A 12,759-nucleotide genomic window follows, 5' to 3' on the forward strand; every position below is an offset into this window, starting at 1 on the left:
TCAAGGCAAAGGGCACTGTTGAAACGCTACCTGGTCGTGGCAGAAAGAAGATGCTGACTTCGACTGCTGTGCGCTACCTGAAGCGCAAAGTGGAGAAAAGTCCCCGTGTGACTGCTTAGGAACTGAAAAAAGATTTGTCAGATGTGGGTACTGAAGTTTCAGCTCAGACAATAAGGCGCAATACTGATTGAGGGGTGCCATATACCTTCTTCCGCTAAATACTGATTGAGGGATGCTATTGCTATCTACCTTCTTCCACTGAATACTGATTAAGGGGTGCTATATACCTGTTTCCGCCAAATACTGATTGAGGGCTGATATATACCTTCTTCCACAAAATACTGATTGAGGGGTGCTACTGCTATATACCTTCTTCCACCAAATACTGATTGAGGGCTGCGATACATCTGCTTCCACAAAATACTGATTGAGGGGTGCTATATACCTGTTTCCGCCAAATACTGATTGAGGGGTGCGATGTACTTATTTCCACAAAATACTGATTAAGGTGTGCTATTGCTTTATACCTTTTTCCACCAAATTATGATTGAGGGCTGCGATATACCTTCTTCCCTAAATACTGCTCTCCTCTACGGACTTAGGCAAAGGGTCATTTAAAAAATGACAGGCAGACGAAGAGGCAGACCGATCCGCAGGGATGGTAGGGGTCGGGTAGGTGCACCAATCCGGAGACTAAGTGGGAAGTTGGAGAAGGAGCGTGCAATAACTTTAAAGGGCGCACCAGAGTTATTTGAGTGGTTCACTCAGCTTTTCGCTTCTGCACCCTCCTCATCCTCTGTATCTGCACCCTCCTCACTCTCTGCTGTGTGCACCACCAAAGACACCACAACCACCATAGCCCCTCCACTTGAGTCGGAGGAATTATTTTCCCATCCATTCCCAGACCTTACCGATGCGGATGAGGAAGAGGAGGTATCAATGGCCGCCACCCAGCGGTCTGACAACAGTACCCAGATCAGCCCAAGGAGGGTGGTCCCCGCTGTTGCTGCCTGCTCCGAGATCTCTAATGTCAGTGGTGGTGAAGGTGACGATGATGACATGTCGATGGACATCACGTGGGTGCCCACAAGAGAGGAAGAGGAGGCGAGTTCAGAGGGAGAGACGGAACAGCAGTTAGGGAGGAGAAGCAGGCAGAACTTGCAGTGCACAGGAGGCAAAAAGCAGTCTGCAAATGTATCTGGAGCGAGTCATCCACCATGCACGGTCACATCTTGCGCTCCCAGGACGCCAGCACATGGCTCCGCAGTGTGGGATTTTTTTAACGTGTCAGCTGCTAATAATCGTGTTGCCATCTGCAGCCTGTGCTGTCAACGCATAAGTCGCGGTAAGCCCAACACTCACCTAGGGACCTTAAGAAGGCACCTGGCCTCCCATCGCCGAGCCTAGTTAGAGCAACGCCGTCAGAACCCACAAAGCCACACTCCCGGCACTCCATGTCCTCCCTCTTCTCCTTCCCCTCTCTCCTCCCATTTGTCCTCCACTCCACCTTCCACCGTGCCGTTGTCGCGTACATCTAGCAGAAGGCAGGCTTCCTTGGCCCAAATGTCCTAGCTTAAAAAAAAATGATGACGCCGGATAATCCTCTTGCCCAACAGCTAACTGCTGGTGCCAGCTCGCCAACTTCTGCCATATAAATTGGTGGACTCGGAGGCCTTTAGAAAATTTGTGGCCATTGGCACACCGCCATTGAAAGTCACCGGAAGGAAATATTTCTCCCAGAAGGGTATCCCTGAACTATATGGCCACGTTCAGTGGCAAGTTAATATATCTCTGGCACACAGTGTCGGTGCCAAGATACATCTGACCACAGACACGTGGTCTAGCAAACAAGGGTAGGGAAGGTACATAACTTTTACTGCCCACTGGGTGAACCTTCTGACGGCCGTCAAGCATGTAACCTGTGGCACCCGTGTGGATTTGACGTAACCGCCACGGATTGCATGGAGGCCTGCCTCTTCTTCTCCTCCTCCCACTCCATCCTCCGTCTCCTCCTCGGCTGACTCCTCCTTTCCGCTGCACCCCTCAAGCTACTCAGAACCTATTAGACGTGCCAGGTGAGACTTGCCATTCTGTGCTGCAGCTGTTGTGCCTGGAAGCCAAGAGCCACACCGGTCCTGCACTCCTTTCAGCGCTGCGTTCACAGGCCGATTGAAACAGGGCAAAATTACACACATTGCGTGCATGGCACACATCCTGAACTTAGTCGTGCAGCGATTCGTTGCCAAATACCCCAGGGTCCAGGACATCTTGCAGCAGGCCAGGAAAATCTCTAGCCATTTTATAAGATCTTACACGGCCATGGCTCGCCTTCCTGACGTTCAGAGGCGAAACCACTTGTCCGTCAGACGTCTGATTTGTGACTGCCCGCGCCAGTAGCTGCTCATGCGCGACGCATGCAGACTTCTGCGACCATTTGATGAGATCACCAAACTGGTCAGTCGCAGCCAGGGCACCATCAGTGATATCGCACCTTACGCCTTCATTCTGGAGCATGCATTGCTTTGTGTCATTGATCAAGCCACCAAGGAGCAGAAGCTGGAAGATGAGGAAGTCGCAATGGTGAATGAATTTCCAGGGGGGGCTACTCCATCTGAGACAAGTCAGCAGGAGTCTGAAGAGGAGTCAGAGGAGGATGGTGGCTGGGGGCTGGAGGAGGAAGAGGAGCAAGGTTTTAAACTTTTTGGGGATCCCTGGTGTTGTCTGTGGCTGGGGGGAGGAGACCAAGGACAACATTCTCCTGGGCGATGAGAAGGAGCCAGAGAGCTCCACCAATTCGAATTTAGTGCAAATGGGGGCCTTCATAAAGAGGGACCCTGTATAAAAAGCATAAAGGTCAAGGACCTGTACTGGGTGGCAATGTACTTAGACCCCCAGTACAAACACAAAATGGTGGACATGTTACCAGCATCACATAGGGCTGTCAGAATGCAGCATTTCCAGGCCTTTCTGCGAGAGATGCTGCATTCTGCTGTTGCGGGCACTGGCAGAGGAATTTCCACCCACAGCGAAACAGGAGCGGGTATCAATCCTACCGCGCCTGCAAAAAGAGGGCGGTTTGAAGATGTGTTGGTCTCTTCGGATATCAGATCACTCTTGCAGCCAACCCATCGACAACCACCCTCCAGATCCAGCCTCAGGGAATGCTTAGACTGACAGGTGTCCATCTACATCAGGTTAACGGCCGATGTGGACTCTCTGAGGAACCGCTAGACTACTGGGTGTTCAGGCTTGATCTGTGGCCAAGAGCTTACACAATTTGCAATGGAAACTCTTGGCTTGCCCCTCGTCGAGTGTCCTGTCCGAAAGGATGTTCAGCGCAGCAGGGGGGATCGTGACCGATAAGCGCACTCGCCTAGCTCACGACAGTGTCAACTACTCACATTTTTTTAAATTAATGAGGCAATTGATCTCGGGGGAATTCAACACCTGTGATGACCACGTGTAGTTGAATTTCCTCATGCCAGCCCACACATATCCGCCACCACGCAGAACAAAGAATGGTCCTTGCCTTATGTATATACAGTGGTATAAAAGGCCTTTTATGTCAGGTGAAATGCCCTAATTTTTGGGGCCTATACTGGCCGACACTTACATATTAATCCTGTGGACCGCCTAATGCAAACTCAGCCACAAAATCCAAAGTTCTTTGCTGTCAGGGGAATGCCTATTGGCTAATTTTTCGGGCCTGTACTGGTTGACAGTTATATATTTATCCTGTGATCACCTAATGTACCTCCAGCCACAGAATCCAAAGTTCTTTGCTGTCAGGTGAATGCCTATTGGCTAATTTTTGGGGCCTGTACTGGCCAACAATTATTTTTTTTAGCTCTAGCCACATAATCACACCCCTGTCTCACTCCTCTGCCTCTCATTATGGTGGTATAGAAACCACATTCACCATGAGGACCTTCTAATGTCAGGGTCATGTGACTGTGTCCCCCACCCCGTACTGTGCCCCTCACCCTGTACTGTGCCCCTTCTACCCTGCATGTGCCCTCTTACCACAACCCTGTGCAGTGCCCTAGTCATTTCCCTGTACTGTGCCCTCTCATACCCTTTTGTCCGGTCACGGAATGGCAGTGTTATCCGGTCACTGTACAGAGGTGTTATCCGGTCAATGTATGGCGGTGGTATCCATTAACTGGATGGCCATAACTGTATAACTTTCCCTGTCCATGCCATCCTTTTTTAGACCTGGCATGAGCGGGAAAAATATGCAGATTGTGGTGCTAAGGACCTTTGCGCCACAATCTGTGTCAGAAATACGCCTAAGGCTACTTTAACACTGGCGTTTTGGTTTCCGTTTAGGGATCTCACAAGCGGTCCTAAATTGATCAGTTTTGCCCTTAATGCATTATGAATGGATAAGGATCCGCTCAGAATGCATCAGTTTGCATCAGTTCAGCCTCCATACTGCTTTGGAGGCGGACACCAAAACGCTGCTTGCAGCCTTTTGGTGTCCGTCTGACGAAACTGAGCCAAACGGTTCCTTTCTGACATGTAAGACCGTGAATCGGGGAGGGACCCCCAGGATACAGCGAAGTCATGGAATAAGGAAAGCGACACGGACACCAGCTCTTGATGCAAAAACAGTAACTTTACTGAACAGTAGTATTAACAGTAATGATAACAGTAGTTACAGAGAGTATATCACATACAGTATCAAATACAATGAACATCCATCTTACAGACACATAATGTAAGTCAATGGGAACGGATCCGTTTTCACTGACACAATATGGCACAATAGAAAACTGATCTGTCCCCCATTGACTTTAAATGGTGTTCAAGACGGATCCATTTTGGCTATGTTAAAGATAATACAAACAGATCCATTCTGAAAGGATGCATGCGGTTGTATTATCTGAACGGATGCGTCTGTGCAGATCCATAGACGGGAGCCGGACCAACGCGAGTGTGAAAGTAGCCTAACATAGACGTATTTCTATATAATAAATGACCACCTATTGTATTATTATTCGGGGGTAGGGCTAATATCTTTATATTATATAGATTCTAGTGTATTATACTGTGCCCTGTATTTCCCAGTAGAAAATGATCCTTGGGAGACACAGTCCTCATCCCTGACCACCAGGACCAGGTAGCCGCTCTGTCAGTAATGGCGGCCTCCCCTCTCCGCCATGCTGCTCCGCTGTGTACTGGTGCTTATTCTGACACTAGGGCTGGGTTCACATCCTATTTTTGCCATCCATTTAATGCATACCAAAAATGTATGCGTTAGCAGATGCCTCAGACTGATGCCGTACAGTGGCGTCCGTTCACCGTACAGTTCCATGGTAGAATTTTTTTTTTACATTAACGTATGCATTTTTTTAATGGATACAAAAACGTGGAGTGCTGCACATTTGTATACATCAAATCAATAGGAAATAAAAATTTTCTAGGCTCCAGCAGGCACATTTTTGAGAGCTTCCATTTAAGACGCATAAAAATGGCCCCTGATTAAAATACATATTTTTGTGGGAATTTTTGCCAATGAGCCCCCTCTGGTATATCACTGCCCATGTTGTGGGACTATTTGTGTACTTCTAGTAAGTATTTGGTTGCTGCAAGTATGACCTGGAGGTTTTTCAGGTTCGCCTGCCATTAAAGTGAATTGGGCCCGCCGCGAACTCCCGATCCGCAAACATTTGATCACGAACGAGCCTTCGTGAATCGTCCCGGCCGATGTTCGTCCATCACTACTCCTTATCGCTCTCTACAGCTCCTCCCTCATCACTCTGTGAAGGGTAAACTCTTTCAGGTTTAAACTTTTCACCATTTATATAATTAAACAACCTTTTAGGGTTAGTTTTTATTATCTTTGGCAATAAGTCTCTCTGTCTCCAGCTTGACTGCTTTTATTTGTCTTTTACTTATTCTATTTTCTTAATTATAATTTTTCAATTTTCCTCACTACCTTCCTGTTTTAGTGATTTAATGCTTTCTTTTTGACATTTATTGCTCCCTTGACATTTCTATTTATCAAATTGTTTTTTTCTTGTTCCTCACCCTTTTATTCCCATATAGTATGTACAATACCTCTCACAATTAGGGTTTAGGATGCTTTTAAAACTATCCCATTTCATGGCTGCATTCTTATTTTTGAGGACATTGTCCCAGTTAGTGAGGCCAATGGCCTCTTTTAGCTGGTCAAATTTTGCTTTTAGGAAGTTTGGTCTTCCTATAAAAGAATTGCCCTATCTACATGATTAAAACATGCAAGAAAGTGGCATCATGTAAATGCAATGATCGTTAAGGGTCAAGCTTCTGAAACGACTAGCAACAGCTAAAGTTGAAATTGCTTTTGGCCACACATGGGTGCTACAGCAGTGAAAGTAGCTTCATGTCAGCTATTCAGTGAATGGAATTTCCATGAATTACAAAAGTGATACCTAGTTGGCTCGAGTCTGCCGGAGCGGGAGATTTGTTAGCAAGAGGGTTCTACTATGATGCTCTAATAGGACATATGAATTGAGAGTCTTCATGAGAATATCCATTTCCCTCAATTCATTGTCATGAGCAAGTTCTCATGCAGTCGTTTAAGAGTGGGTAAAGTAAAAAACAAAGAAATTTATTTAGGCTAAAACACATCATTCTTCCTCATGGCCTTGAAGTTTTGACCACAAGTGCTAGAAGATTTGTCCAGGATTCACAGCATAAAGGGTGGATAGTCTCCAAAGAGTACACAAGACTCTGCATTGTGTCCCTAGTCTCAACTTTTATTGAAAGCTGACAATAAGTTGCTCTTTCCCTCTGTACTGTATATATTTTGAAGCAAACTGTTCCATTGTATTATCTGTCATTACTAAGGGTCGTCACTCTTGTAACCTTTGCCTTATGTCCTATTCACAGCCATCTATAAAACGCCCTTTGCTATTTATATTTGCAACATCTTTCAATACAAACTCAGTGATAAAAAGGAAAAATACACATGGTGCATAACATACACACAGCATTTCTTCATTTTGCTGTTTCCTCAAGGCTCACACTTTTCTTCTGCTTCATTTCCCCATCTCTGCACCTTTTATTCCCTCACACTTTATTTTTCCCCCCTAGACTCCATAGACTCCCAGCAGTTAAGCCACAATTTCTGCTAAAAAAAATCTGTCTGTATTTTCGGACTGATGATCCTGTGCAGATTTCTCTTGGGAATTTTGCATTTCTTCTTTTCTCAGGTATGTTTCTTTTAAGTAAATACACTGAACAAAAATATAAACGCAACACTTTCGGTTTTGCTCCCATTTTGCATGAGCTGAACTCAAAGACCTGAAACATTTTTTTACATACACAAAAGACCCATTACTCTCAAATATTGTTCACAAATCTGTCTAAATCTGTGTTAGTGAGCACTTCTCCTTTAACGGGATAATCCTTCCCACCTCACAGGTGTGGCATATCAAGGCGCCGATTAGACAGTAGTGTTGAGCGCGAATATTCGAATATCTAATTTTTTGAGCGAATATCGGCACTTCGCTAATTGGCGAATATTTCGAATATAGTGCTATAAATTCGATATTTCAAATATTAATTTATTTTTTATTTTTATTGTTATATTTTTTTCTTTCCCACTTCCCAAAAGTAGTTCTTACCTGTCCTTAGGGATTCCTGGCTCCATTCAGTGCCCGTTGTGTTCGTTGTCTATAATATACGCCTGCCCATACCATAACCCCACCGCCACCATGGGCTACTCGATCCACAATGTTGATGTCAGCAAACCGCTCACCCACACGACGCCACACACGCTGTCTGCCATCTGCCCTGAACAGTGAAAACTGGGGATTCATCCATGAACAGAACGCCTCTCCAACGTGCCAGACAGCCTACGAATGTGAGCATTTGGTCCACTCAAGCCGGTTACGACAACGAACTGCAGTCAGGTCCAGACCACGATGAGGACGACGAGCATGCAGATGAGCTTCCCGAGACGGTTTCTGACAGGTTTGCAGAAATTTTTGGTATATGCAAACGCAATTGTTGCTGCAGCTGTCCGGGTAGGCTGGTCTCAGACAATCATGGCGGTGATACATGCTGGACTGTTGTGGTCCTGGCTGGTGAGGATACATGTGGTCAGCAGCTATGAGGCCGGTTGGATGTACTACCAACTTCTCCTAAACGACTTTGGAGACAGCTATGGAGAGATAATGACCATTCATTGCTCGGGCAACAGCTCTGGTAGACTTTCTGCAGTCAGCATGCCATTTGCACGCTCCTTCAAATGTTGCGACATCTGTGGCATAGTGCTGTGTTATCAAAACTGCACATTTCAGAGTTGGCTTTTATTGTGGGAAGTCTAAGACACCTGTGCCAATATCATGCTGTCTAATTAGCACCTTGATATGCCACACCTATGAGGTGGGATGGATTATCTCGGCAAAGGAGAAGTGCTCACTAACACAGATTTGTGAACAATATTTGGAGTAATGGGTCTTTTGTGTATGTAGAAAATGTTTTAGATCTTTGAGTTCAGCTCATGCAAAATGGGAGCAAAGCCGAAAGTGTTGCATTTATATTTTTGTTCAGTGGATATGAGAATGCAGAATTTTGGTCAGATATTCAGAGGTAGCAAGTGCCATTTTGACTGGTGCGGTGAATTACGGCATTAGCAATAAGAAGCATTCATCGACGTGTTGGAGCTGCTGTGTGTTGAGCTACTAACAGAGCACTTGGCACTTTCTACATCTGCACACAGTGGTGTGCGTAGAGGATGGAAGTCAAATAGCGGAGATAAAAATTAGGCCGCTTTCACCTGTCAGGAAAGGAATTTTCCTGGTGCATCCATCCCACTTTCATAACTTGAGTACATTTCCCACATCTGCTAAACATGTCATCACATAAAACTACATCCCTGTGCAAACCTCCCAGGTGCCATTCTTTTGGAGGGACAATCCCTCATTTGGACTCAAGTCCCTCTGTCCTTCTTTGCTCCTTACATGTCCCTCTTATTGACCTGGGAAATAAATTTAGCATTAATAAGTGTATTGAACCGCTCCAGAAACTGTCTGGTTCCTACCTGTATATTAGTTACATAGTTAATACGGTTGAAAATAGACATAAGTCCATCAAGTTCAACCAAGGGATCGGTGGGGACGCGAATCCCATTATATAGTATAAGGTGAGTTCTACATTTCTACCTTTTCATTATTTAATGCAATTTTGACTTTAAAATGTCTATAATCAGATAAGTTTTGTGCTAAGATTTGAAGGGGTATTCCAGGGTAAAAAAATAAAATAAAAACAAAGCAAAACAGAACGTATACCTATTACTTACCGATCCCCCACTTCTGTAGTTCTGATGCTGCCAGGTCCCCAATGCACCCCACTTCCTGCTATTGTCTTGACATGACCAGAATTGGCTGTGAATGCTGCTCATCCAATCACTGGCTGCAGCCATGACCCACCTCTGCGAGGGATTGGATCTTGCACGTAATGAGCTGTAAGTGTCTCTCTTTGACTGTCCAAAAAGTTCGGTGGTTTAAAACATCTGTTAAAATGGGAAGAGAAATTCAGAATAGGCTCCTCTCTCTGTGGGCTTTTAGAAGTCGCATAAGCTGCCTGTATGGTACTGTATATGTAAGGTGGAGGTTAAAGGGGTTATCCTATGATTAATGCAAAAAAAATTAACATCATATAGTACACGACAATTTCTGCAGCCCTATACCTCATATGGCTCCAGAGATCTCTGCATTTGTTGCCCTGCTAGATTTATTTCAAGCTGGCAACTCAAGGGGAATGTCTTTTCTGCTACAGCTCGTGGTGGTGGTGGTGGTGGTGGGGGGGGGGGGGGGGGGGGGTTGTCCTTTCTGCTGGAGCTCTCTCCCTATCACACCATAGGAGGAAGTTGAAGGATGAACCTTAGCATGTGCTGCCTTCTCAGTGAGCCAAAGAAATACAAAAAAGGACAAAGAGCAGGTGCGGCTATACAGACACATTTTACTGAATAACTCAGTAACTAGGTTTTTAATTACGTACAATTACAAAAGTATTCAGATCCAGTTTGAAATAGCAAATAATGGAGCAGGGTGTTCCATCTCTCACAGAGGAAGATCATAAGAGAGCACACTGTCCCACTTCTTAATGATGTGGTGGTGATGAGCTGGCTAACATCATCACTCAGGAGAGTGACTGGATATACCAGGGTTGGCCAACCCGCGGCTCTTTGCCACTTCAAGTGCGGCTCTTGCGGTGGAGATGGAAAGCAGCTGTGCAGCCTAATAGAGAACATGGCATGCGCCGCTCTCAGCGCCTACCATGTTCTCTTCACTAGCAGAGTGGAGAAAGAGGGAGTCCCTCCCTCTCCACTGTGACGCGGCTGCACCTGTGAGGATATAGCAGGGAGGAGAAGGGGAGCGGCTGTGGCCACTGCACCACCAATGAATGTAATTAATTCAAGTATAGGAGGCTGCGGGTGCCGGCGGCGGTATCACATACCCGGCCTCAATAACAGGGCATGCGATCCGCGGAAATTAACCCCACAGGTGCCGCAGTTCGGCGGATCGCATGCCCTGTTATTGAAGCCGGGTATGAGATACCGCTGCCGACACTCGCTGCCTTCGATACTTTAATTAATGTGTTAATTACATTCATTGGTGGCGCAGTGCGCCCCCCCCCCCCCCCAGTATTATAAATTCCAACCATTGGTGGCGCAGTGCCCACCCCCCCAACTATTAGTATCATTGGTGGCAGTGGCCACAGAGTCCCCTCCCCCTCTTCATTGGTGGCAGTTCCGATCGGAGCCCTGGCTGCCATGGTTCGCTCCCTGCTGCTGTGTGTACTATGCACAGGGCAGCAGGGAGAGTGTGAAGAGCTCTATTAGGGTGAATAGGACAACGGTTCTAGCCCCTAAATGGGGATAATAGTAAATAAAAATAAAAAATTTTAAAGTAAAAAAAAACACCAAAAAAACACCCAAAATACTAAAAGTTTAAATCGCTCCCTTTCCCAATTTTACATATAAAATGTACAAACAATAAAAAATAAACATATTACATATTGCCATGCCTGAAAAAGTGTGAACTATTAAAATATAAAAAAATATTTCCTATGCGGTGAACGCCATAACAGAAAAAAAAAAATCACAACCGCGCGATGTATAGCTTGTGGCTCCTGGTAGTCATACTTTTTTTTTCTGGCTTTTTGTGTCCGTAAGGTTGGCCACCCCTGGGATATACAGTAAGTGCTTGGCAAGTACCATGTTCCTAAGTGTGACTGAGAAGTGTATGTCATGCTTTGACCTTCCTGCTGGGGGTGAGCACTGAACAAAAGCCTGCTGCAGTAGTTGCTGCAGTAGGTAAATGCAGAACTCCTGCAAGTGTGTGCTGTGGGAAAAAATAGCACAGTAGTGATGTATTTGACACTCATTTCCCAGCTGGGGTGGACCAAAGACCAAGCCTGCAGTATAGCCCTTGATGTGGGATATGAGCAGTGGTCATGGTGGCTACAGTGACTGCATATGAGATGTCTATATACCTAAAGACACTGCTAGTAACCAGGATGAATTATAGGACTATGATGCTGGCCAAAGGAGGGAGTATCACTACCTCCATCTTTGATGCTACCTATACACCTCTACCGGGAGAAGGACTACACTGTTGTACTTTTGTGGTAGTTTGTACTACTAGTACCACTATAATTGGTTCAGTAAATAATGATTTACAACCAACAGGCCTGGTTATTGACTTCTGAATCTTCTAGATGAGCGCTAGAGTGGATATTGTTACAGGGAACTGTGAGTGCTACTATCACCACTATAGAATTACTACAGAATCAGGAAAACTAGTCTGGACCGAAAACATAATCATTGTAATCAACTTTATTAATTAACACAATTAAACACACAGAGATTAAAATCAATGCAGGATTGAAGGCAGCATCACTGGGGATGTGACACGTGGGAATCATCAGGCACAAATAATTAATATATAAATAATTAAATATACAGTGCAATAGAAAGAGCTGTAAAGTGCAGGTGCAATAATAAATCCAAAAACCAATTGCATTAATTGGGGCCTTGGGGAAGTTCTCTGAACTGTCAAGGCTTACTTGCTAAAAAATCATGCAAAAGGAATGACTTCTCAATTTATATACACCACAATGATATTCTATTCAATTGTATGGGACAAATGATCACATGTTCAAGTCTCCTAAGGGGACTAAGAATTATAGTTAAAAAAAAAAAGACAAAAATAAAAATTCTAATCACCCCTTTTTCCAATTTTACTTGTAGAAATAAATAAAAGAATAAAAAAACTAAACATCAGGTATTGCCAACGTCCAAAAATGTCTGAAGTATTAAAATATAAATTTGTCTCCTGCACGGTGTACATCGTAATGGAGAAAACATGCGAACGGAACACAAAAAATATTATGACTTTTGAAAGGGGAGAAGGAAAAACTATAATGAAAAATTTAAACTAGACCATGTGCTGAAAGGCTGTGTCCTCAGGCAAGCAAATGTCTGTCCTCACTTGAAAGACTGCAACCATTAAGTATACTGTGAATTTAAGAGACATATGGATAGGTGCTCGCAATGTTAACGTGTCTCTGTCTGCCTTGACACGCCGTCAAAAGAAGCCATAATACACGCCTTTATCTCTCTTTTCATCCTGCATTGACATTACAGATTTACTCATGGGAATATGTGGTATATTGTATGTATTTCAACTATCAGGTTTTTATTTTCAATAAAAAGAAACGAGTAGAACATTACTTACAAAAAAAAAATCTACATTTCATCCA

Source organism: Bufo bufo, chromosome 1 (assembly GCF_905171765.1).
Source record: "Bufo bufo chromosome 1, aBufBuf1.1, whole genome shotgun sequence".
Lineage (NCBI taxonomy): Eukaryota > Metazoa > Chordata > Amphibia > Anura > Bufonidae > Bufo > Bufo bufo.